The sequence below is a fragment of the Procambarus clarkii genome, chromosome 21 (assembly GCF_040958095.1).
Source record: "Procambarus clarkii isolate CNS0578487 chromosome 21, FALCON_Pclarkii_2.0, whole genome shotgun sequence".
Classification (NCBI taxonomy): domain Eukaryota; kingdom Metazoa; phylum Arthropoda; class Malacostraca; order Decapoda; family Cambaridae; genus Procambarus; species Procambarus clarkii.
Genome location: NC_091170.1, coordinates 44,298,799 through 44,320,124, shown reverse-complemented (window position 1 = coordinate 44,320,124; position 21,326 = coordinate 44,298,799). Strand labels below are relative to the sequence as shown.

Below are 21,326 nucleotides of genomic sequence, written 5' to 3'. Positions count from 1 at the left end.
GAGGGGGGGTGAGGGGGGTGAGGGGGGGTGAGGGTTGTGAGGGGGGGTGAGGGTTGTGAGGGGGGTGAGGGGGGTGAGGGGGGGGTGAGGGTTGTGAGGGGGGGTGAGGGTTGTGAGGGGGGTGAGGGATATGAGGGGACGGTGAGGGTTGTGAGGGGGGGTGAGGGTTGTGAGGGGGGAGTGAGGGTTGTGAGGGGGGTGAGGGATGTGAGGGATATGAGGGGGGGGTGAGGGTTGTGAGGGTTGTGAGGGGGGGTGAGGGATATGAGGGATATGAGGTGGGGGTGAGGGTTGTGAGGGTTGTGAGGGATATGAGGGGGGTGAGGGTTGTGAGGGTTGTGAGGGGGGTGAGGGATATGAGGGATATGAGGGATATGAGAGGGGGGTGAGGGTTGTGAGGGGGGAGTGAGGGTTGTGAGGGGGGTGAGGGATATGAGGGGGGGGTGAGGGTTGTGAGGGTTGTGAGGGGGGGGGGTGAGGGATATGAGAGGGGGGTGAGGGTTGTGAGGGGGGAGTGAGGGTTGTGAGGGGGTTGAGGGATATGAGGGGGGGGGTGAGGGTTGTGAGGGGGGGGTGAGGGTTGTGAGGGGGGTGAGGGGAGTAAGGAGGGTGAGGGATGTGAGGGATATGAGGGGGGGGTGAGGGTTGTGAGGGTTGTGAGGGGGGGTGAGGGATATGAGGGATATGAGGTGGGGGTGAGGGTTGTGAGGGTTGTGAGGGATATGAGGGGGGTGAGGGTTGTGAGGGTTGTGAGGGGGGTGAGGGATATGAGGGATATGAGAGGGGGGTGAGGGTTGTGAGGGGGGAGTGAGGGTTGTGAGGGGGGTGAGGGATATGAGGGGGGGTGAGGGTTGTGAGGGTTGTGAGGGGGGTGAGGGATATGAGGGGGGGTGAGGGTTGTGAGGGGGGGTGAGGGTTGTGAGGGGAGGGTGAGGGTTGTGAGGGGGGAGTGAGGGGGGTGAGGGATATGAGGGGGGGGGTGAGGGTTGTGAGGGGGGGTGAGGGTTGTGAGGGGGGGGTGAGGGTTGTGAGGGGGGGTGAGGGGGTAAGGAGGGTGAGGGATGGTGAGAGACAAGTGCTCGTTAAGGATTAGTGGGTGTCAAGGTATAGTGGTCGTTAGAGGCATTTTGTCGCTCAATGGCTGTTAGAGAGACAGTTAGGAATCGTAACGAGTGATCGTAGGGGGAGGATGGGGGGGTGGGGGGGGGAGGGATACGGTTGTTACGGCGTAGTTGTCGTGATTAAGTGGACGTTTGGTCGTGGTCGTTAGTGAGGAGTGGTCGCTAGGAGGGGGTCGCCAGTCCGACAGCTTGTTAGACATCTGAAACTATCTTTCACGGTAACTATCCTGATATCAATCCAGTTTCAGAGCTACGGCGGTTATCACAATGATAACCAGTTCCGGAGTCACGGCGGTTATCACAATGATAACCAGTTGCGGAGTCACGGCGGTTATCACAATGATAACCAGTTGCGGAGTCACGGCGGTTATCACAATGATAACCAGCTCCGGAGTCACGGCGGTTATCACAATGATAACCAGTTGCGGAGTCACGGCGGTTATCACAATGATAACCAATTCCGGAGTCACGGCGGTTATCACAATGATAACCAATTCCGGAGTCACGGCGGTTATCACAATGATAACCAGCTCCGGAGCAAGAACTGTGCCTCCTGGGGCAGGTTATCGCGGCCGTCGCTCCAGATTTTATGTTATCGTAGTAAAGATTTTAAGATTTCATCTTAATGTTTTAGAGGCTGATCCCTCTCGTGCGCGTTGGATGTGCTACGTACCTATGTACGCCCATGGTCCAGTGTACGCCCATGGTCCAGTGTACGCCCATGGTCCAGTGTACGCCCATGGTCCAGTGTACGCCCATGGTCCAGTGTACGCTCATGGTCCAGTGTACGCCCAAGGTCCAGTGTACGCCCATGGTCCAGTGTACGCCCATGGTCCAGTGTACGCTCATGGTCCAGTGTACGCCCAAGGTCCAGTGTACGCCCATGGTCCAGTGTACGCCCATGGTCCAGTGTACGCTCATGGTCCAGTGTACGCCCATGGTCCAGTGTACGCCCATGGTCCAGTGTACGCCCATGGTCCAGTGTACGCCCATGGTCCAGTGTACGCCCATGGTCCAGTGTACGCCCATGGTCCAGTGTACGCTCATGGTCCAGTGTACGCCCAAGGTCCAGTGTACGCCCATGGTCCAGTGTACGCCCATGGTCCAGTGTACGCTCATGGTCCAGTGTACGCCCATGGTCCAGTGTACGCCCATGGTCCAGTGTACGCCCATGGTCCAGTGTACGCTCATGGTCCAGTGTACGCCCATGGTCCAGTGTACGCTCATGGTCCAGTGTACGCCCATGGTCCAGTGTACGCCCATGGTCCAGTGTACGCCCATGGTCCAGTGTACGCTCATGGTCCAGTGTACGCCCATGGTCCAGTGTACGCTCATGGTCCAGTGTACGCCCATGGTCCAGTGTACGCTCATGGTCCAGTGTACGCCCATGGTCCAGTGTACGCTCATGGTCCAGTGTACGCTCATGGTCCAGTGTACGCCCATGGTCCAGTGTACGCCCATGGTCCAGTGTACGCTCATGGTCCAGTGTACGCTCATGGTCCAGTGTACGCCCACGATCCAGTGTACGCTCATGGTCCAGTGTACGCCCATGGTCCAGTGTACGCTCATGGTCCAGTGTACGCCCATGGTCCAGTGTACGCCCATGGTCCAGTGTACGCCCATGGTCCAGTGTACGCTCATGGTCCAGTGTACGCCCATGGTCCAGTGTACGCCCATGGTCCAGTGTACGCCCATGGTCCAGTGTACGCCCATGGTCCAGTGTACGCTCATGGTCCAGTGTACGCCCATGGTCCAGTGTACGCCCATGGTCCAGTGTACGCCCATGGTCCAGTGTACGCTCATGGTCCAATGCAGGATGAGAAGAAATTGTCATTACAAAATAAATATTTTAGATATAGGACAGACTAATTACATACGTCACGCTATACAAGGCCACCTCCCTGCAGCAAACACTTGTAGGATTAGAGAGAGTGCGTGAGAGTGAGAGTGCGTGTGGTGAGAGTGAGAGAGGGTGCGTTCATGAATGAGAAAGGGAGCGTGCATGAATGAGAAAGGGTGCGTGCATGAATGAGAAAGGGTGCGTGCGTGAGAGTGAGAGAGCGTGCGTGAGAGTGAGAGAGCGTGCGTGAGAGTGAGAGAGCGTGCGTGAGAGTGAGAGAGCGTGCGTGAGAGTGAGAGAGTGAGGTCTTTACACCAAGAGTGTATAAGACAAGGAAGTAACAAGGGAGGGGAGGGGGGGCGGAGGTCAACAGGATAAACTTACACCAGTTGAGGTCCCGCCACTTGTGGAGGATGGCCTCATGCGCACACTCGTGCGCATAGGTGCAGCATCCATGGTGGGAGAGATGCAGCATCCATGGTGGAGAGAGATGTAGCATCCATGGTGGAGAGAGATGCAGCATCCATGGTGGAGAGAGATGTAGCATCCATGGTGGAGAGAGATGCAGCATCCATGGTGGAGAAAGATGCAGCATCCATGGTGGGAGAGAGATGCAGCATCCATGGTGGAGAGAGATGCAGCATCCATGGTGGAGAGAGATGCAGCATCCATGGTGGAGAGATGCAGCATCCATGGTGGAGAGATGCAGCATCCATGGTGGGAGAGAGATGCAGCATCCATGGTGGGAGAGATGCAGCATCCATGGTGGAGAGAGATGCAGCATCCATGGTGGAGAGAGATGCAGCATCCATGGTGGGAGAGAGATGCAGCATCCATGGTGGAGAGAGATGCAGCATCCATGGTGGAGAGAGATGCAGCATCCATGGTGGAGAGAGATGCAGCATCCATGGTGGAGAGAGATGCAGCATCCATGGTGGAGAGAGATGCAGCATCCATGGTGGAGAGAGATGCAGCATCCATGGTGGGGAGAGATGCAGCATCCATGGTGGGAGAGAGATGCAGCATCCATGGTGGAGAGAGATGCAGCATCCATGGTGGAGAGAGATGCAGCATCCATGGTGGAGAGAGATGCAGCATCCATGGTGGAGAGAGATGCAGCATCCATGGTGGAGAGAGATGCAGCATCCATGGTGGGAGAGAGATGCAGCATCCATGGTGGGAGAGAGATGCAGCATCCATGGTGGAGAGAGATGCAGCATCCATGGTGGAGAGAGATGCAGCATCCATGGTGGAGAGAGATGCAGCATCCATGGTGGAGAGAGATGCAGCATCCATGGTGGAGAGAGATGCAGCATCCATGGTGGAGAGAGATGCAGCATCCATGGTGGGGAGAGATGCAGCATCCATGGTGGGAGAGAGATGCAGCATCCATGGTGGAGAGAGATGCAGCATCCATGGTGGAGAGAGATGCAGCATCCATGGTGGAGAGAGATGCAGCATCCATGGTGGAGAGAGATGCAGCATCCATGGTGGGGAGAGATGCAGCATCCATGGTGAAGAGAGAAGAGAGGTGACCATGGAAACTGGCCTTCTCACCCAGGCCGGACGGGAGGCGCACGCGCGCGCTCACACAGGAAAGTGACCGAGCACCAAGCAGACAGTGAGTCACTAACTACGGAGAACACCAATTAGTGAGTAAGACTGGCGGCTATTGTACGGACGGCCGCCGTCTTCCTGATGGCTCTCTGAAGCTTCGCGTGTACTCCCAATGGTTGCCTAATGGCGCACAGTCAGCATATAATACACGCTGCCTGTAAAGCTGTAGCGCACAGGAACCGTGTTCCGTTTTCTGTGGTGAATAGCGCGGTGGTGATGGTGGGTGACTTGTGTACAGCGGTGGTGGTGCCCAGGCCAGTGGCCGCCTTCACCACCACTCACACACGAGGTATACTCACACAGGTACACAATCACTCGCCTCTACACAATCCGTGTAGTTTACAAAGTTAAATGAAAAAAGTCTACACGCTGAGGCTCACACGAGGTTGAGAACCACAACCAGTTAGGTGGTGAAATCTGCACTGTTTCGGACGGAACAAAACAAAATAATTACAATTGGAAAGATTTAAAAGTTTCCTTCAAAGAAACAGTATATATACAATATATACCATGTCTGGCCCACCGTCTCTGGCGGGCCCAGCTGACGGGGCCGGGCGCGCTCATCAACACCTCAACACTGCTACTCATCACAGCGTCACCTGATGAGTTCCTCTGGCCACCTGTATTTTGACCAGACAACACACTAGAAAATGAAGGGACGACGACGTTTCGGTCCGTCCTGGACCATTCTCACAATCGACTTGAGAATGGTCCGGGACGGACCGAAACGTCGTCGTCCCTTCATTTTCTAGCGTGGATTGGTCAACATATTTCAGCCACGTTATTGTGACTCATCGCCTCCACCTGTATTGTTGGTCAGCGGCAGCCTGAAGAACACAACATGAACATTGGCTACCACACAACATGAAGAACACAACATGAACATTGGCTACCACACAACATGAAGAACACAACATGAACATTGGCTACCACACAACCTGAAGAACACAACATGAACAAAAATAACAAAAGCCAAAAGTGAGTTAAGAACATAACATCGGAGCACTGGCAGCGCTTAGCTATCTTGAGATGATTTCGGGGCTTAGCGTCCCCGCGGCCCGGTCCTCGACCAGGCCTCTTTTTTTTGTTACACACTCCCAGGAAACAGCCCGAATAGTAGCTGTCTAACTCCTAGGTATCTGTTTACTGCTAGGTGAATAGGTCATCAGGGTGAAAGAAACTCTGCCCATTTGTTTCCGCCTCCGCCGAGGATCGAATCCGGAACCTTAGGATTACGAATACTGAGCGCTGTCCACTCAGCCATCAGGTCAGATATGGATATGTTTAAATTAATATATACATTTATAATCACATAATCACCGTCACCATTCAGACTGTAAACCACTGGGTGTACTGCCATAGTGTAGGAGCAAGAGGCGTGTGCGGGACTCCATACGCTCTACGTGTGCCTTTGAGAGCTGTGGCTCTATATCTGTCGGCTCTGTTTCGTTGTTTGAAGCTCAAGTTATTCGTAGGGGTTGTGTACAGCGGTAGTGTCTCTGTCAGTCAGTCAGGCAAGTCTGAGTGTGCTTGAGGACAGCCCACAGCATCCGTCTCCTGGAGCTAAGCTCTACCTGTGCTTGCTAGAGAGGAGGCTGGGACTGTGCTTGCTAGAGGCTGGGACTGTGCTTGCTAGAGAGGAGACTGGGACTTTGTGCTTGCTAGAGAGGAGGCTGGGACTTTGTGCTTGCTAGAGAGGAGGCTGGGACTTTGTGCTTGCTAGAAAGGAGGCTGGGACTGTGCTTGCTAGAGAGGAGACTGGGACTTTGTGCTTGCTAGAGAGGAGGCTGGGACTTTGTGCTTGCTAGAGAGGAGGCTGGGACTGTGCTTGCTAGAGAGGAGGCTGGGACTGTGCTTGCTAGAGAGGAGACTGGGACTTTGTGCTTGCTAGAGAGGAGGCTGGGACTTTGTGCTTGCTAGAGAGGAGGCTGGGACTTTGTGCTTGCTAGAGAGGAGGCTGGGACTGTGCTTGCTAGAGAGGGGGCTGGGACTGTGCTTGCTAGAGAGGGGGCTGGGACTGTGCTTGCTAGAGAGGGGGCTGGGACTGTGCTTGCTAGAGAGGGGGCTGGGACTGTGCTTGCTAGAGAGGGGGCTAGGACTGTGCTTGCTAGAGAGGGGGCTGGGACTGTGCTTGCTAGAGAGGGGGCTGGGACTGTGCTTGCTAGAGAGGGGGCTGGGACTGTGCTTGCTAGAGACGAGGCTGGGACTGTGCTTGCTAAAGAGGAGGCTGGGACTGTGCTTGCTAGAGAGGGGGCTGGGACTGTGCTTGCTAGAGAGGGGGCTGGGACTGTGCTTGCTAGAGAGGGGGCTGGGACTGTGCTTGCTAGAGAGGGGGCTGGGACTGTGCTTGCTAGAGAGGGGGCTGGGACTGTGCTTGCTAGAGAGGGGGCTGGGACTGTGCTTGCTAGAGAGGGGGCTGGGACTGTGCTTGCTAGAGAGGGGGCTGGGACTGTGCTTGCTAGAGAGGGGGCTGGGACTGTGCTTGCTAGAGAGGGGGCTGGGACTGTGCTTGCTAGAGAGGGGGTTGGGACTGTGCTTGCTAGAGAGGGGGGTGGGACTGTGCTTGCTAGAGAGGGGGTTGGGACTGTGCTTGCTAGAGAGGGGGCTGGGACTGTGCTTGCTAGAGAGGGGGCTGGGACTGTGCTTGCTAGAGAGGGGGCTGGGACTGTGCTTGCTAGAGAGGGGGCTGGGACTGTGCTTGCTAGAGAGGGGGCTGGGACTGTGCTTGCTAGAGAGGGGGCTGGGACTGTGCTTGCTAGAGAGGGGGTTGGGACTGTGCTTGCTAGAGAGGGGGGTGGGACTGTGCTTGCTAGAGAGGGGGTTGGGACTGTGCTTGCTAGAGAGGGGGCTGGGACTGTGCTTGCTAGAGAGGGGGGCTGGGACTGTGCTTGCTAGAGAGGGGGCTGGGACTGTGCTTGCTAGAGAGGGGGCTGGGACTGCAGGTGTTAGAGCATCTCACATTACTGCCTCTAAGACTATGACTAAAGCTACATTTTATTATGGAATGTCCGCGCCCACAGCACGTGCCCGCGCCCACAGCACGTGTCGACACCACGTGCTTATTGCCGGCTCCAGGTCATAAACGAGACGCGTCATGAAGCCCGGTGAAAACCACCCAACAAGACTCACAAATTGAGGTGTGGCGCCGGAGACTCCCGCCTCGCCCGAGCTGTGGCGCCGGAGACTCCCGCCTCGCCCGAGCTGTGGCGCCGGAGACTCCCGCCTCGCCCGAGCTGTGGCGCCGGAGACTCCCGCCTCGCCCGAGCTATTCTCACCCGCTGCCGCACATTTGCATACTCCACTAAACTGGACATGTTTACCCAAGTGAGTCCTCAACGTTGCCTTAATCTGCTCAGCGGACACCAGCACAATTTGTGCCTCGACATAAACAAATATCTAAACATATCATGCATGCTGATAGACCAAAACCAAATACTGCGTTGTCAGTTAAGTTCTGATACAGATTCAACCGCGTTATCAATTTATGTAATCCCGATGGCTTCACTTCCTCTGAATAACACGTCAATATAAAACGGACGTGAGTCAGTTTGGAAGGTAATGGGGGCGTCGGTGGGTGATGGGGGCGTCGGCGGGTGATGGGGGCTCCGGCGGGTGATGGGGGCGTCGGTGGGTGATGGGGGCGTCGGTGGGTGATGGGGGCGTCGGCGGGTGATGGGGGCTCCGGCGGGTGATGGGTGACAATGAAGGGTGTGGGGGAGATAGGAGATCTGGCTGCTGTTCGGACACTCCAGAATGTCACCCTCACCACAAGTTGGGTCAAGAGGGACATACGGCGTCCTGCCTCTTGCCTCCAGGCGGGCGTCACGAGGCTTGGTCAAGAGCAGCAGCAGCAGGAGACACAAGAGTCAGAGGCGCTGGGAGCGGTGGTGGACGAGGAAGATGAAGACGTGAACACGCTCTAAGTGTGAACGCGTCTCACAGTAATAGAGCCATAGAGCCATGGGTTTAGTTCCTCTTGAGTATTGTCTCTTGCAACGCACGTGCTGACAACACGCACGTGCTGACAACACGCACGTGCTGACAACACGCACGTGCTGACAACACGCACGTGCTGACAACACGCATTGTCACGTGCTGACAACACGCATTGTCACGTGCTGACAACACGCATTGTCACGTGCTGACAACACGCACGTGCTGACAACAAGTAGCCTCCCAGTGCAACATCACTGGGATAGCATCTTACGAGACAACTAGTCACGCTCTATACCTATAAGCAATCTTCTAGGACAAGATGCTATTGAAGGAACATCTTCCAAGATAACTTGTTACGTTCCATGGCATATAACACATCCCTCAGGGTGTGGAAGAGTGGTGACCTGCTTCAGAGTAGTGTGTGCCTAGTGTGTGGAGCCACAGGGACGGATTAGTGTGTGCCCAGTGTGTGGAGCCCCAGAGACGGATTAGTGTGTGGAGCCCCCAGAGACGGATTAGTGTGTGGAGCCCCCAGAGACGGATTAGTGTGTGGAGCCCCACAGGGACAGATTAGTGTGTACCCAGTGTGTGGAACCCCCCAGAGAGGGATTAGTGTGTGCCAAGTGTGTGGAGCCCCTAGAGACGGATTAGTGTGTGCCCAGTGTGTGGAGCCCCAGAGACGGATTAGTGTGTGGAGCCCCCAGAGACGGATTAGTGTGTGCCCAGTGTGTGGAGCCCCAGAGACGGATTAGTGTGTGGAGCCCTCAGAGACGGATTAGTGTGTGCCCAGTGTGTGGAGCCCCAGAGACGGATTAGTGTGTGGAGCCCCCAGAGACGGATTAGTGTGTGGAGCTCCCAGAGACGGATTAGTGTGTGGAGCCCCCAGAGACGGATTAGTGTGTGGAGCCCCCAGAGACGGATTAGTGTGTACCCAGTGTGTGGAGCCCCCAGAGACGGATTAGTGTGTGGAGCCCCCAGAGACGGATTAGTGTGTACCCAGTGTGTGGAGCCCCCAGACGGATTAGTGTGTACCCAGTGTGTGGAGCCCCCAGAGACGGATTAGTGTGTACCCAGTGTGTGGAGCCCCCAGAGACGGATTAGTGTGTACCCAGTGTGTGGAGCCCCCAGAGACGGATTAGTGTGTACCCAGTGTGTGGAGCCCCCAGAGACGGATTAGTGTGTACCCAGTGTGTGGAGCCACAGAGACGGATTTACAGCCGTCCCACCGACCTAATTCCTGCAGCTTGTATACCCAAATTTGTATAATTCTATGCAGAATATTAATGCATATTTAAACCCAGGAATCTTCCAGGTCGAGCCGTGCATCCAGCAGTTAAATAGTGAGGCGCAGTCATTACGGTTTCTTTGCTCAAATATTTGGTTATAATAACTGTGTGCGCAATCTAAAACTGCCGTCTCCAAGCAACTACCATTATAGCGACACGAAAATAACCAGTTCGGACGTCAACAAAGAGTTCAAGAAGACGGCTCATGCGATGAAACAAAGAATTGTTGTGCGTTCCTCACAATGGCGGTCGGCCGAGCGAGGGAGCCGGTCGGCCGAGCGAGGGAGCCGGTCGGCCGAGCGAGGGAGCCGGTCGGCCGAGCGGACAGCACGCTGGACTTGTGATCCTGTGGTCCTGGGTTCGATCCCAGGGCCGGCGAGAAACAATGGACAGAGTTTTTTTTACCCTATGCTCCTGTTACCTAGCAGTAAATAGGTACCGGGGGGGGGGGGTTAGGCAGCTGCTACGGGCTGCTTCCTGGGGGTGTGTAACAAAAAGGAGGCCTGGTCGAGGACCGGGCGGCGAGGACGCTAAGCCACGAAATCATCAATCAATCATCTCAAGATAACCCCGCGGCCCGGTTCTCGACCAGGTAACAAACTCTGCCCATTTGTTTCCGCCTCTACCGGGGATCGAACCCGGGACCTCAGGACTATGAATCCCGAGCGCTGTCCACTCAGCTGTCAGGCCCCCTTGAAGACGGTACCAGAAGACGCCACACCTCTCTCAGGATCTTGAGAGCTGGACCTATGAAAGTAATGGCACAAGAGGGAAAGAGAAGCAGCTTCAAGGCAGATGGCCAATGACTCAAGCTTAGTCGTAATGACAGCTTAACTGATCAAACCGTCAGCTTTCCTCTGTATTATATCAAGAATTTTGGACAAGGGCGAACACGAGATGAATTTAAATAGTTCATAGTCAATATTGGTGACGTCATAGTCTTGCATCACCTTCCTCGTGGATCTTGTCTTAGCAAAACGTAAATATTTTTCTTGGAACTTTAAGATTATCTCGTTGCCTCAATAACGCCTTGGTATTTAGGTAATTTATTTTTGTTCCAGCGGGTCATTGTCCCTGGCAGTTCACAATTAATTTAGCGGTATCCCTGGAGGCTCGACCAGACAGCTTTGAGCAAAAACGGTAAAGGACGCGTCGCGGGAGTTGTAAACACCTCAACCAGTTCACCGGTTACTGAACTGTGCACAGCTTGTAGTGACTCTGGCAGCTATCCTGCAGCCTTAGTCAACCAGGGGGGGGAGCCGAGAGGACAGCACACTGGACTTGTGATCCTGTGGTCCTGGGTTCGATCCCAGGCGCCGGCAAGAAACAATGGGCAGTTTCTTTCACCCTATGCCCCTGTTACCTAGCAGTAAAATAGGTATCTGGGTGTTAGTCAGCTGTCACGGGCTGCTTCCTGGGGGTAAAGGCCTGGTCGAGGACCGGGCCGCGGGGACACTAAAGCCCCGAAATCATCTCAAGATAACCTCAAGATAACCACACACCCAGAGAAGTGGTTGGTCGCCCAGTAAACATGCCAGTCACACTGGATAACAAACAATACAAGACATAAAGGTTCAGCAGAGTAACATGGTAACCAGTCAATAATCTGCACCAGTCAGATGCCAGTCAGCAGGTCCATAAATAGATCAATATGTTATCATTGCTGATATAAAACATTTAGGCAAGCAATCAAACAGTTTATTAATAACAGCGCCAATAACTCATGCACTCCCAAACAAAGAGAAAACAAGCAACTCCAACAACCAATTATGCATTGTGCCAGCAGGAGGCTAAGTGCCCACCCAAGCCCACCACAGTCAGGCAGTCAGCCCCCCCCCCCCAACATACCCACCTCCTGCCCAATGTCCCAAGCATGTCTATACACAACATTTGCTTGTCCATTTTAAAGAATGAAGAACAATTTTGATCTATATTACTTCTAAGCTGCGTCACTTATGAACCCATCCCTGCCCTTGTGTGGCAGTGCACAGTAGAAAGTTGTTTTCATATATCCATACATTAAAACATTGATTGTAACCATGATATATATGTGCTTCCGCCTACAGTTTAGACCTATTGTCTTTGTGTATGACCCTCTGTCCTGCGTGACAGTGAATACCAGCATTATCCTCACTTTAATAAGACTTTATCGAAATCCTCAGATTAGGCAAAATTGTATTTAATTTAGTCAATAAAGATGTTAATAATAATAAATATACAACAGAAGCAAAACAAGACAAGGGATTTTTTTTTGTAAAGCAGCAGTCTAATTATCTTAGAAAATTACAATCAGGAAGCGTCGTAAATCAGCGTCGTACAATCAGGAAGCGTCGTATAAATTACAATCAGGAAGCGTCGTATAAATTACAATCAGGAAGCGTCGTATAAATTACAATCAGGAAGCGTCGTAAATCCCCCAACACGTGCGTCAGGCCCACGTGGCTGGCCTCCGTGACGGCCTCCGTGACGGCCTCCGTGACGGCCTCCGTGACGGCCTCCGTGACGGCCTCCGTGACGGCCTCCGTGACGGCCTCCGTGACGGCCCCGACAACGGTCACTCGCAGAATCAACACAACGTCTCGTCTCTCGAGCCTCCTGAAGGTGCAGAAGTGTGTGAGGTGACGCAGCCTAGACTCTCGAACCTCCCGCCCGTTACCGCGGCGGGCAGAAGCTGGTGCCAGATTCACGAAGCAGTTACGCAAGCACTTACGAACCTGTACACCTTTTCTCAATCTTTGGCGGCTTTGTTTACAATTATTAAACAGTTTAATGAGCTCCGATGCACCAGGAGGCTGTTTATAACAATAACAAGAGTTGTCTGAGAAGTTTTCATGATTGTAAACTGTTTAATAAATGTAACCAAAGGCGCCAAAGATTGAGGAAAGATGTACACCTTCGTAAGTACTTGCGTAACTGCTTCGTGAATCTGGCCCCTGGTCTCCTTTTTTTCTAACAAGCAAGCTTAGGTACACAGAGCAATGTGCTGCTCCTCTACTCTATACGAAGGATTACAGAGTATAGATAAATCTATAGAGTATAGATTAAGCATAAAGCCAGCTATGAATACATCTACTATCCCCATCCCACAGTCATACACTGAAGCTGGAGAAAAAGCGAGATGCGAGGCTAGTCTACTAACTAGGTACTAGTGGGCTAGTACGGGCTAGTCTACGAGCCTGTACTAGCAAACTCTGGATAGAGCACCAGAATATCTTCATGTAAGGACAATAAGTCAACACCGCGGGGCTCAAAATTAGACACCAAACCCACACATCTGAAAATAAAATAGAGGAACTGACGACGTTTCGGTCCGTCCTGTATTATTATGGAGTCGTGTAGTCACGACTTCATAATGAACCGAAACGTCGAAAATTGTTTTATTCGACTTTCAGACGACAATATTCTTCCAAAATTCGTGAGTGTATGAAGGCGACGCGTCGCTCAAGGTATATCACATGTGTAGTGTTGGAGTGTGTGTCCTGGCACTCACAGGTGTAGTGTTGGAGGGTGTGTCCTGGCACTCACAGGTGTAGTGTTGGAGGGTGTGTCCTGGCACTCACAGGTGTAGTGTTGGAGTGTGTGTCCTGGCACTCACAGGTGTGGTGTTGGAGGGTGTGTCCTGGCACTCACATGTGTAGTGTTGGAGGGTGTGTCCTGGCACTCACAGGTGTAGTGTTGGAGTGTGTGTCCTGGCACTCACAGGTGTGGTGTTGGAGTGTGTCCTGGCACTCACAGGTGTAGTGTTGGAGGGCGTGTCCTGGCACTCACAGGTGTAGTGTTGGAGTGTGTGTCCTGGCACTCACAGGTGTGGTGTTGGAGGGTGTGTCCTGGCACTCACATGTGTAGTGTTGGAGGGTGTGTCCTGGCACTCACAGGTGTAGTGTTGGAGGGTGTGTCCTGGCACTCACAGGTGTGGTGTTGGAGGGTGTGTCCTGGCACTCACATGTATAGTGTTGGAGGGTGTGTCCTGGCACTCACAGGTGTAGTGTTGGAGGGTGTGTTCTGGCACTCACAGGTGTAGTGCTGGAGGGTGTGTGTGTCCTGGCACTCACAGGTGTGGTGTTGGAGTGTGTCCTGGCACTCACAGGTGTGGTGTTGGAGTGTGTGTCCTGGCACTCACAGGTGTAGTGTTGGAGGGTGTGTCCTGGCACTCACAGGTGTAGTGTTGGAGGGTGTGTTCTGGCACTCACAGGTGTAGTGTTGGAGGGTGTGTCCTGGCACTCACAGGTGTAGTGCTGGAGGGTGTGTGTCTCCTGGCACTCACAGGTGTGGTGTTGGAGTGTGTCCTGGCACTCACAGGTGTAGTGTTGGAGGGTGTGTTCTGGCACTCACAGGTGTAGTGTTGGAGTGTGTGTCCTGGCACTCACAGGTGTGGTGTTGGAGTGTGTCCTGGCACTCACAGGTGTAGTGTTGGAGGGCGTGTCCTGGCACTCACAGGTGTAGTGTTGGAGTGTGTGTCCTGGCACTCACAGGTGTAGTGTTGGAGGGTGTGTCCTGGCACTCACAGGTGTAGTGTTGGAGGGTGTGTCCTGGCACTCACAGGTGTAGTGTTGGAGGGTGTGTCCTGGCACTCACAGGTGTAGTGTTGGAGGGTGTGTCCTGGCACTCACAGGTGTAGTGCTGGAGGGTGTGTGTGTCCTGGCACTCACAGGTGTAGTGTTGGAGGTGTGTCCTGGCGCTCTCCAGGACACACACCTGTGCACCTGGAATACTATTGAAATCCTCACCGCCGAGCGGTTCATGGCACCTCCCATAAGAATCAATAGTCCAGTCTAATTCTGGCTCTTACATCGTCACACACACACAACAGCCTTTAGAATCTTATGTAAGGAATCTTTCAGAACTTTGTATACTACCTGTGTCAGACCAATCCCGGAGTATGCAGCCCCAGCATGGAGTCTATATCTAGTCAAGCATAAGATTAAGCTGGAAAAGGTTCAAAGGTTTGCCACCAGACTAGTGCCCAAAATGAGGGGTATGCGCCACGAGGAGAGACTACGGGAATTAAACCTCATGTCACTGGGAGACAGAAGTGTTAGGGGGACATGATCACCACATACAAGATTCTCACTGGAATTGATAGGGTAGATAAAGATAGACTATTTAACACCAAGGGCACATGCACTAGGGGACATAGGTGGAATTTGAATGCCCAAATGAGCCATAGAGACATAAGAAAGATTTTTTTAGTGTCAGAGTAGTAGACAAATGGAATGCATTAGGAAGTGATGTGGTGGAGGCTGACTCCATACACAGCTTCAAGTGTAGATATCATAGAGCCCAATAGGCTCAGGAACCTGTACACCAGTTGATTGACGGTTGAGAGTTGGAACCAAAGAGCCAGAGCTCAACCCCCGCAAGCGCAACTAGGTAAGTACAACAAAGTACTGTCTAGCTGCTCATTAGTGGTGGCCGTTCACACAGTTCTCGGTTGTAAACACATCACAACTCTTCTTTTTCTATACTCGTGTTTCCTGGCCTTGGAGTGTCATTGATTGTTCTTCCTCCAGCCCAACGTTCCTCAAGTAGTGCCGCTTTGACAAGAGATATGAGGCTGGGAGGTTTTCAGCTTATAGGTACCTCCTCCCACGTTGCCAGCCCCCATGCAACTCCCACGTTGCCAGCCCCCAGCACACCTCCCATGTTCCAGCCCCCAGCACACCTCCCATGTACCCAGCCCCAGCACACCTCCCATGTTCCCAGCCCCCAGCACACCTCCCACGTTGCCAGCCCCCAGCACACCTCCCATGTTCCCAGCCCCCAGCACACCTCCCACGTTGCCAGCCCCCAGCACACCTCCCACGTTGCCAGCCCCCAGCACACCTCCCATGTTCCCAGCCCCCAGCACACCTCCCATGTTCCCAGCCCCCAGCACACCTCCCACGTTGCCAGCCCCCAGCACACCTCCCATGTTCCCAGCCCCCAGCACACCTCCCATGTTCCCAGCCCCCAGCACACCTCCCATGTTCCCAGCCCCCAGCACACCTCCCATGTTCCCAGCCCCCAGCACACCTCCCACGTTGCCAGCCCCCAGCACACCTCCCACGTTGCCAGCCCCCAGCACACCACCCATGTTCCCAGCCCCCAGCACACCTCCCATGTTCCCAGCCCCCAGCACACCTCCCATGTTCCCAGCCCCCAGCACACCTCCCACGTTGCCAGCCCCCAGCACACCTCCCATGTTCCCAGCCCCCAGCACACCTCCCATGTTCCCAGCCCCCAGCACACCTCCCATGTTCCCAGCCCCCAGCACACCTCCCATGTTCCCAGCCCCCAGCACACCTCCCATGTTCCCAGCCCCCAGCACACCTCCCATGTTCCCAGCCCCCAGCACACCTCCCATGTTCCCAGCCCCCAGCACACCTCCCATGTTCCCAGCCCCCAGCACACCTCCCATGTTCCCAGCCCCCAGCACACCTCCCATGTTCCCAGCCCCCAGCACACCTCCCATGTTCCCAGCCCCCAGCACACCTCCCATGTTCCCAGCCCCCAGCACACCTCCCATGTTCCCAGCCCCCAGCACACCTCCCATGTTCCCAGCCCCCAGCACACCTCCCATGTTCCCAGCCCCCAGCACACCTCCCATGTTCCCAGCCCCCAGCACACCTCCCATGTTCCCAGCCCCCAGCACACCTCCCATGTTCCCAGCCCCCAGCACACCTCCCATGTTCCCAGCCCCCAGCACACCTCCCATGTTCCCAGCCCCCAGCACACCTCCCATGTTCCCAGCCCCCAGCACACCTCCCATATTCCCAGCCCCCAGCACACCTCCCATGTTGCCAGCCCCCAGCACACCTCCCACGTTGCCAGCCCCCAGCACACCTGTTCACCCGACGCAGCTCCAGAGCGTCAAAACACTAATTCCGTTACTAACGTCGCTAATTCGTCACGCAACACCAACATTCAAAGAGCAGCTTTCGACTAAGTTAATGAATAGAGAGAGAGAGAGAGAGAAGGCTGGAATGGAGGAGGGCGGTGAACGCTGATAGGGCAGTCAAGGAGGTGGGGAAGGGGGGGGGGGGTGGAAAACATGTTTAGCTGCCAGGAAAGAAGAGCGAATGGAAAGGGTAAACAGTAAAGAAACTGGATTAAGATGGGACAAAAAGGATTGAAAGGGAAAAGGGACTGAAAATAAAGGTTTAAGAGATCGAGAAAAAAACAAGTGTCAACTGTAAAGGTAAAAGGAAGTGATAGAATGGGAACAAGAGGATAGCGAGTGGTTGACAGATTAAGATAACACTCTGGCCTCTTGGAGTACAACAGTCGTCTCTTCAGCCCGCGGCTCCCGACACTCGCGTGGCTCTCCAGTTACGCAAACTGTCGCTAACACCGGTAATAAGCTGCCCTCCGCGAAGCTGCCCTCCGTGAAGCTGCCCTCCGCGAAGCTGCCCTCCGCGAAGCTGCCCTCCGTGAAGCTGCCCTCCGCGAAGCTGCCCTCCGTGAAGCTGCCCTCCGCGAAGCTGCCCTCCGCGAAGCTGCCCTCCGCGACACCACGGCAGACGGTACCAGAGTTAGGATGCATTACCCCCACGAACTCAAATGGTTTCCATCTAAAGGATGCCTGATCAACCGGGCTGTGATTCATACGTAAGACTGCAAGCAGCGGTGTCTAACAGTCTGGTTGACCTGGTCACCAACCAGGAGGTCTGTTGAGAGACCGGGCCGCGGGGTTATTGATCCCCGGAATCATCACAAGGTAAACAGAAAGTGAAGACTGTTTACCTTCTTTGCGTCCAAGAACTTCCATCTTCGACCCAATTCCTTAAAAAAAAAAGTAGCAGCCCACACATGCATGTAAAACCAAAAAGGAAATGAATTTCCTGAGTTTTTTATAACGAAAAATTCAAATATTAGTTGATTAATCATTGGAGGATTACTCAATAAAATCTAAAGACAAGTGCGGGGCTTAATATCGTGTCTTCAATGGTATTAATCCCTCAACACTCTTCGTAAGGCGTCCCACACATGACACATTACCCGCCTAGTGAAGGTGGAGAGCGCCGGGAGGCCCTGGTGGTGTGGTGCTCCGGCCCCGTCCTCCCTGTTTATGGTGCACTGTTGTGAGGGGGGGCCGGCCCTCCATGGCACTCCCACCCCACCACACCTCAGCCAGTAATGGCGCTACATAATCTTCACCCCTGGCCGCTTTGACCCGGTGGGCGCTGGGCCCCCTAGATTAGGAGAGCACTGGATCCCCTGGCCTTGGTGGGCGTTGGGGGCCCCTGCCCCTGACCCAGGTGGGCGTTGGGGGCCCCTGCCCCTGTCCTAGGTGGGCGCTGGGGCCCCCTGCTCCTGGCCTAGATGGGCACTGGACCCCAAATAGTTTCCCTAATTTGGGGTAGTCTTTCCCCAGCCTGTCGAGACCATGACCACCAGGACGATTAGTTACAGTATACATTCAAAAGGTGTCAATAGTGTGGTATTACTTTGTTTATGGATAGCTAGCCACAGACCAGCCTCACTCTGTATGGCTAACACTGATCATTAATTCTAAGAGAATAAAGATGACTTGATCCACCCGCGAGTTCTTGAGGATATCCTCACGTTCCATCCAAACTGTGCCAGTTGAGGCCCCTGAGTGCCTGACCACCCATCCTGCCAGGTGAGGAGTTTAGTGTCACACAGCAGCTCCTGGCACAGTGTAACCCTTCACACAGCCCAGCACACCTCCACAAACGTCTCGCAAACAAATGTTAATACACACACACACACACACAGACACACACACACACACACACACACACACACACACACACACACACACACACACACACACACACACACACCACCCCTGGGGGGGAGGCACGAGCCAGCCCACCTGCCTCTAATACAGAACTAACATGCAGAGAAGTAACATGAAATCGGCGATTAAACTTAGATGGGATGGCTAACGGTACGTGGGAAAGTGAAGATGGGAAGGCGAAGAGAGATGGAAGGGCGAGAAGAAGATGGGAAAGCAGAGGGAGGGAGGGAGAGGAAGGACGGGGCTTCTATATGCACGTCGAAATTACCATTGAAATTCTCGCGTCCCATGAGAAATCTCACATTTTTACGGGTCCTTGAAAAACCAAACCTTCCTACTAGAGTATTCATGCGACGGCCGCCAGGAGGAGGGTGCTGGGGGCGGCACAGTGAACACTTCCCGCCCATCCTCACACACACACACACACACACACACACACACACACACACACACACACACACACACACACACACACACACCTGCTGCTATATAGGGAAAAACACGCTGAAGCCAAAAAACAGGAGAGGCAGCTGGCTAAACAACAGGAGAGGCAGCTGGCTAAACAACAGGAGAGGCAGCTGGCTAAACAACAGGGGAGGCAGCTGGCTAAACAACAGGGGAGGCAGCTGGCTAAACAACAGGGGAGGCAGCTGGCTAAACAACAGGAGAGGCAGCTGGCTAAACAACAGGAGAGGCAGCTGGCTAAACAACAGGAGAGGCAGCTGGCTAAACAACAGGGGAGGCAGCTGGCTAAACACCAGGAGAGGCAGCTGGCTAAAGAACAGGAGAGGCAGCTGGCTAAACAACAGGGGAGGCAGTTGGCTAAACAACAGGGGAGGCAGCTGGCTAAACAACGGGGGAGGCAGCTGGCTAAACAACAAAGGAGGCAGCTGGCTAAACAACAGGAGAGGCAGCTGGCTAAACAACAGGAGAGGCAGCTGGCTAAACAACAGGAGAGGCAGCTGGCTAAACAACAGGAGAGGCAGCTGGCTAAACAACAGGAGAGGCAGCTGGCTAAACAACAGGAGAGGCAACAGGTGCCATATAATGATGTAAAAAGCTCAAACGAAACTTTAAACCCGTTAAAAGAGCCACACAATAGAGCCACAGCCTGGGCCAGGGCGTAGAGCCACACAATAGAGCCACGGCCTGGACCAGGGCGCAGAGCCACACAATAGAGCCACGGCCTGGGCCAGGGCGTTGAGCCACACAATAGAGCCACGGCCTGGGCCAGGGCGAAGAGCCATACAATAGAGCCACAGCCTGGGCCAGGGCGTAGAGCCACACAATAGAGCCACGGCCTGGGCCAGGGCGTAGAGCCACACAATAGAGCCACAGCCTGGGCCTGGGCGTAGAGCCACACAATAGAGCCATGGCCTGGCCCTGGGCGTTGAGCCACACAATAGAGCCACGGCCTGGGCGTTGAGCCACACAATAGAGCCACGGCCTGGGCCAGGGCGTAGAGCCACACAATAGAGCCACGGCCTGGGCCAGGGCGTAGAGCCACTGCCTGGGCCAGGGCGTAGAGCCACACAATAGAGCCACGGCCAGGGCGTAGAGCCACACAATAGAGCCACAGCCTGGGCCAGGGCGTAGAGCCACACAATAGAGCCACGGCCTGGGCCAGGGCGTTGAGCCACACAAAAGAGCCACGGCCTGGGCCAGGGCGTAGAGCCACACAATAGAGCCACGGCCTGGCCCAGGGCGAAGAGCCATACAATAGAGCCACAGCCTGGGCCAGGGCGTAGAGCCACACAATAGAGCCACGGCATGGCCCAGGGCGTAGAGCCACACAATAGAGCCACAGCCTGGGCCAGGGCGTAGAGCCACACAATAGAGCCACGGCATGGCCCAGGGCGTAGAGCCACACAATAGAGCCACAGCCTGGGCCAGGGCGTAGAGCCACACAATAGAGCCACAGCCTGGGCCAGTGCGTAGAGCCACACAATAGAGCCACGGCCTGGCCCAGGGCGTTGAGCGCCACAATAGAGCCACGGCCTGGCCCAGGGCGTAGAGCCACACAAGAGCGCCACGGCTTGGCCCTGGGCGAAGAGCCATACAATAGAGCCACAGCCTGGCCCAGGGCGTAGAGCCACACAATCGAGCCACGGCCAGGCCCAGGGCGTAGAGCCACGGCCTGGCTCAGAGCGTAGAGCCACACAATAGAGCCACGGCCTGGCCCAGGGCGTAGAGCCACACAATAGAGCCACGGCGTGGGATCAGGGATATCACAGCGCCACTCGAATAACTTGACTCACTGGCTGGAAAAGTTCTGATGGGGTTATTCTGGAAGGTTAGTGGCCCTCACCAGGGGTACAGTGTAGGGGGCCCTCACCAGCGGTACACTGTAGGGGGCCCTCACCATGGGTACAGTGTAAGGGGGCCCCTCACCATGGGTACAGTGTAGGGGACCCCTCACCAGGGGTACAGTGTAGGGGCCCCTCACCAGGGGTACAGTGTAGGGGCCCTCACCAGGGGTACAGTGTAGGGGGCCCTCACCAGGGGTACAGTGTAGGGTGGCCCTCACCAGGGGTATAGTGTAGGGGGCCCCTCACCAGGGGTACAGTGTAGGGGGCCCTCACCAGGGGTACAGTGTAGGGGGCCCTCACCAGGGGTACAGTGTAGGGTGGCCCTCACCAGGGGTACAGTGTAGGGTCCCCTCACCAGGGGTACAGTGTAGGGGTCCCCTCACCAGGGGTACAGTGTAGGGGCCCCTCACCAGGGGTACAGTGTAGGAGGCCCTCACCAGGGGTACAGTGTAGGGGGACCCTCACCAGGGGTAC

General features: G+C 54.8%; 1 protein-coding gene across 1 annotated transcript in view; it reads right to left on the bottom strand.

The window, feature by feature from the left end:
- DIP2 (disco-interacting protein 2) overlaps window positions 1-21,326 on the bottom strand; it is a 786,376-nt gene that overhangs the window by 403,388 nt on the left and 361,662 nt on the right. The window lies entirely within an intron of this gene.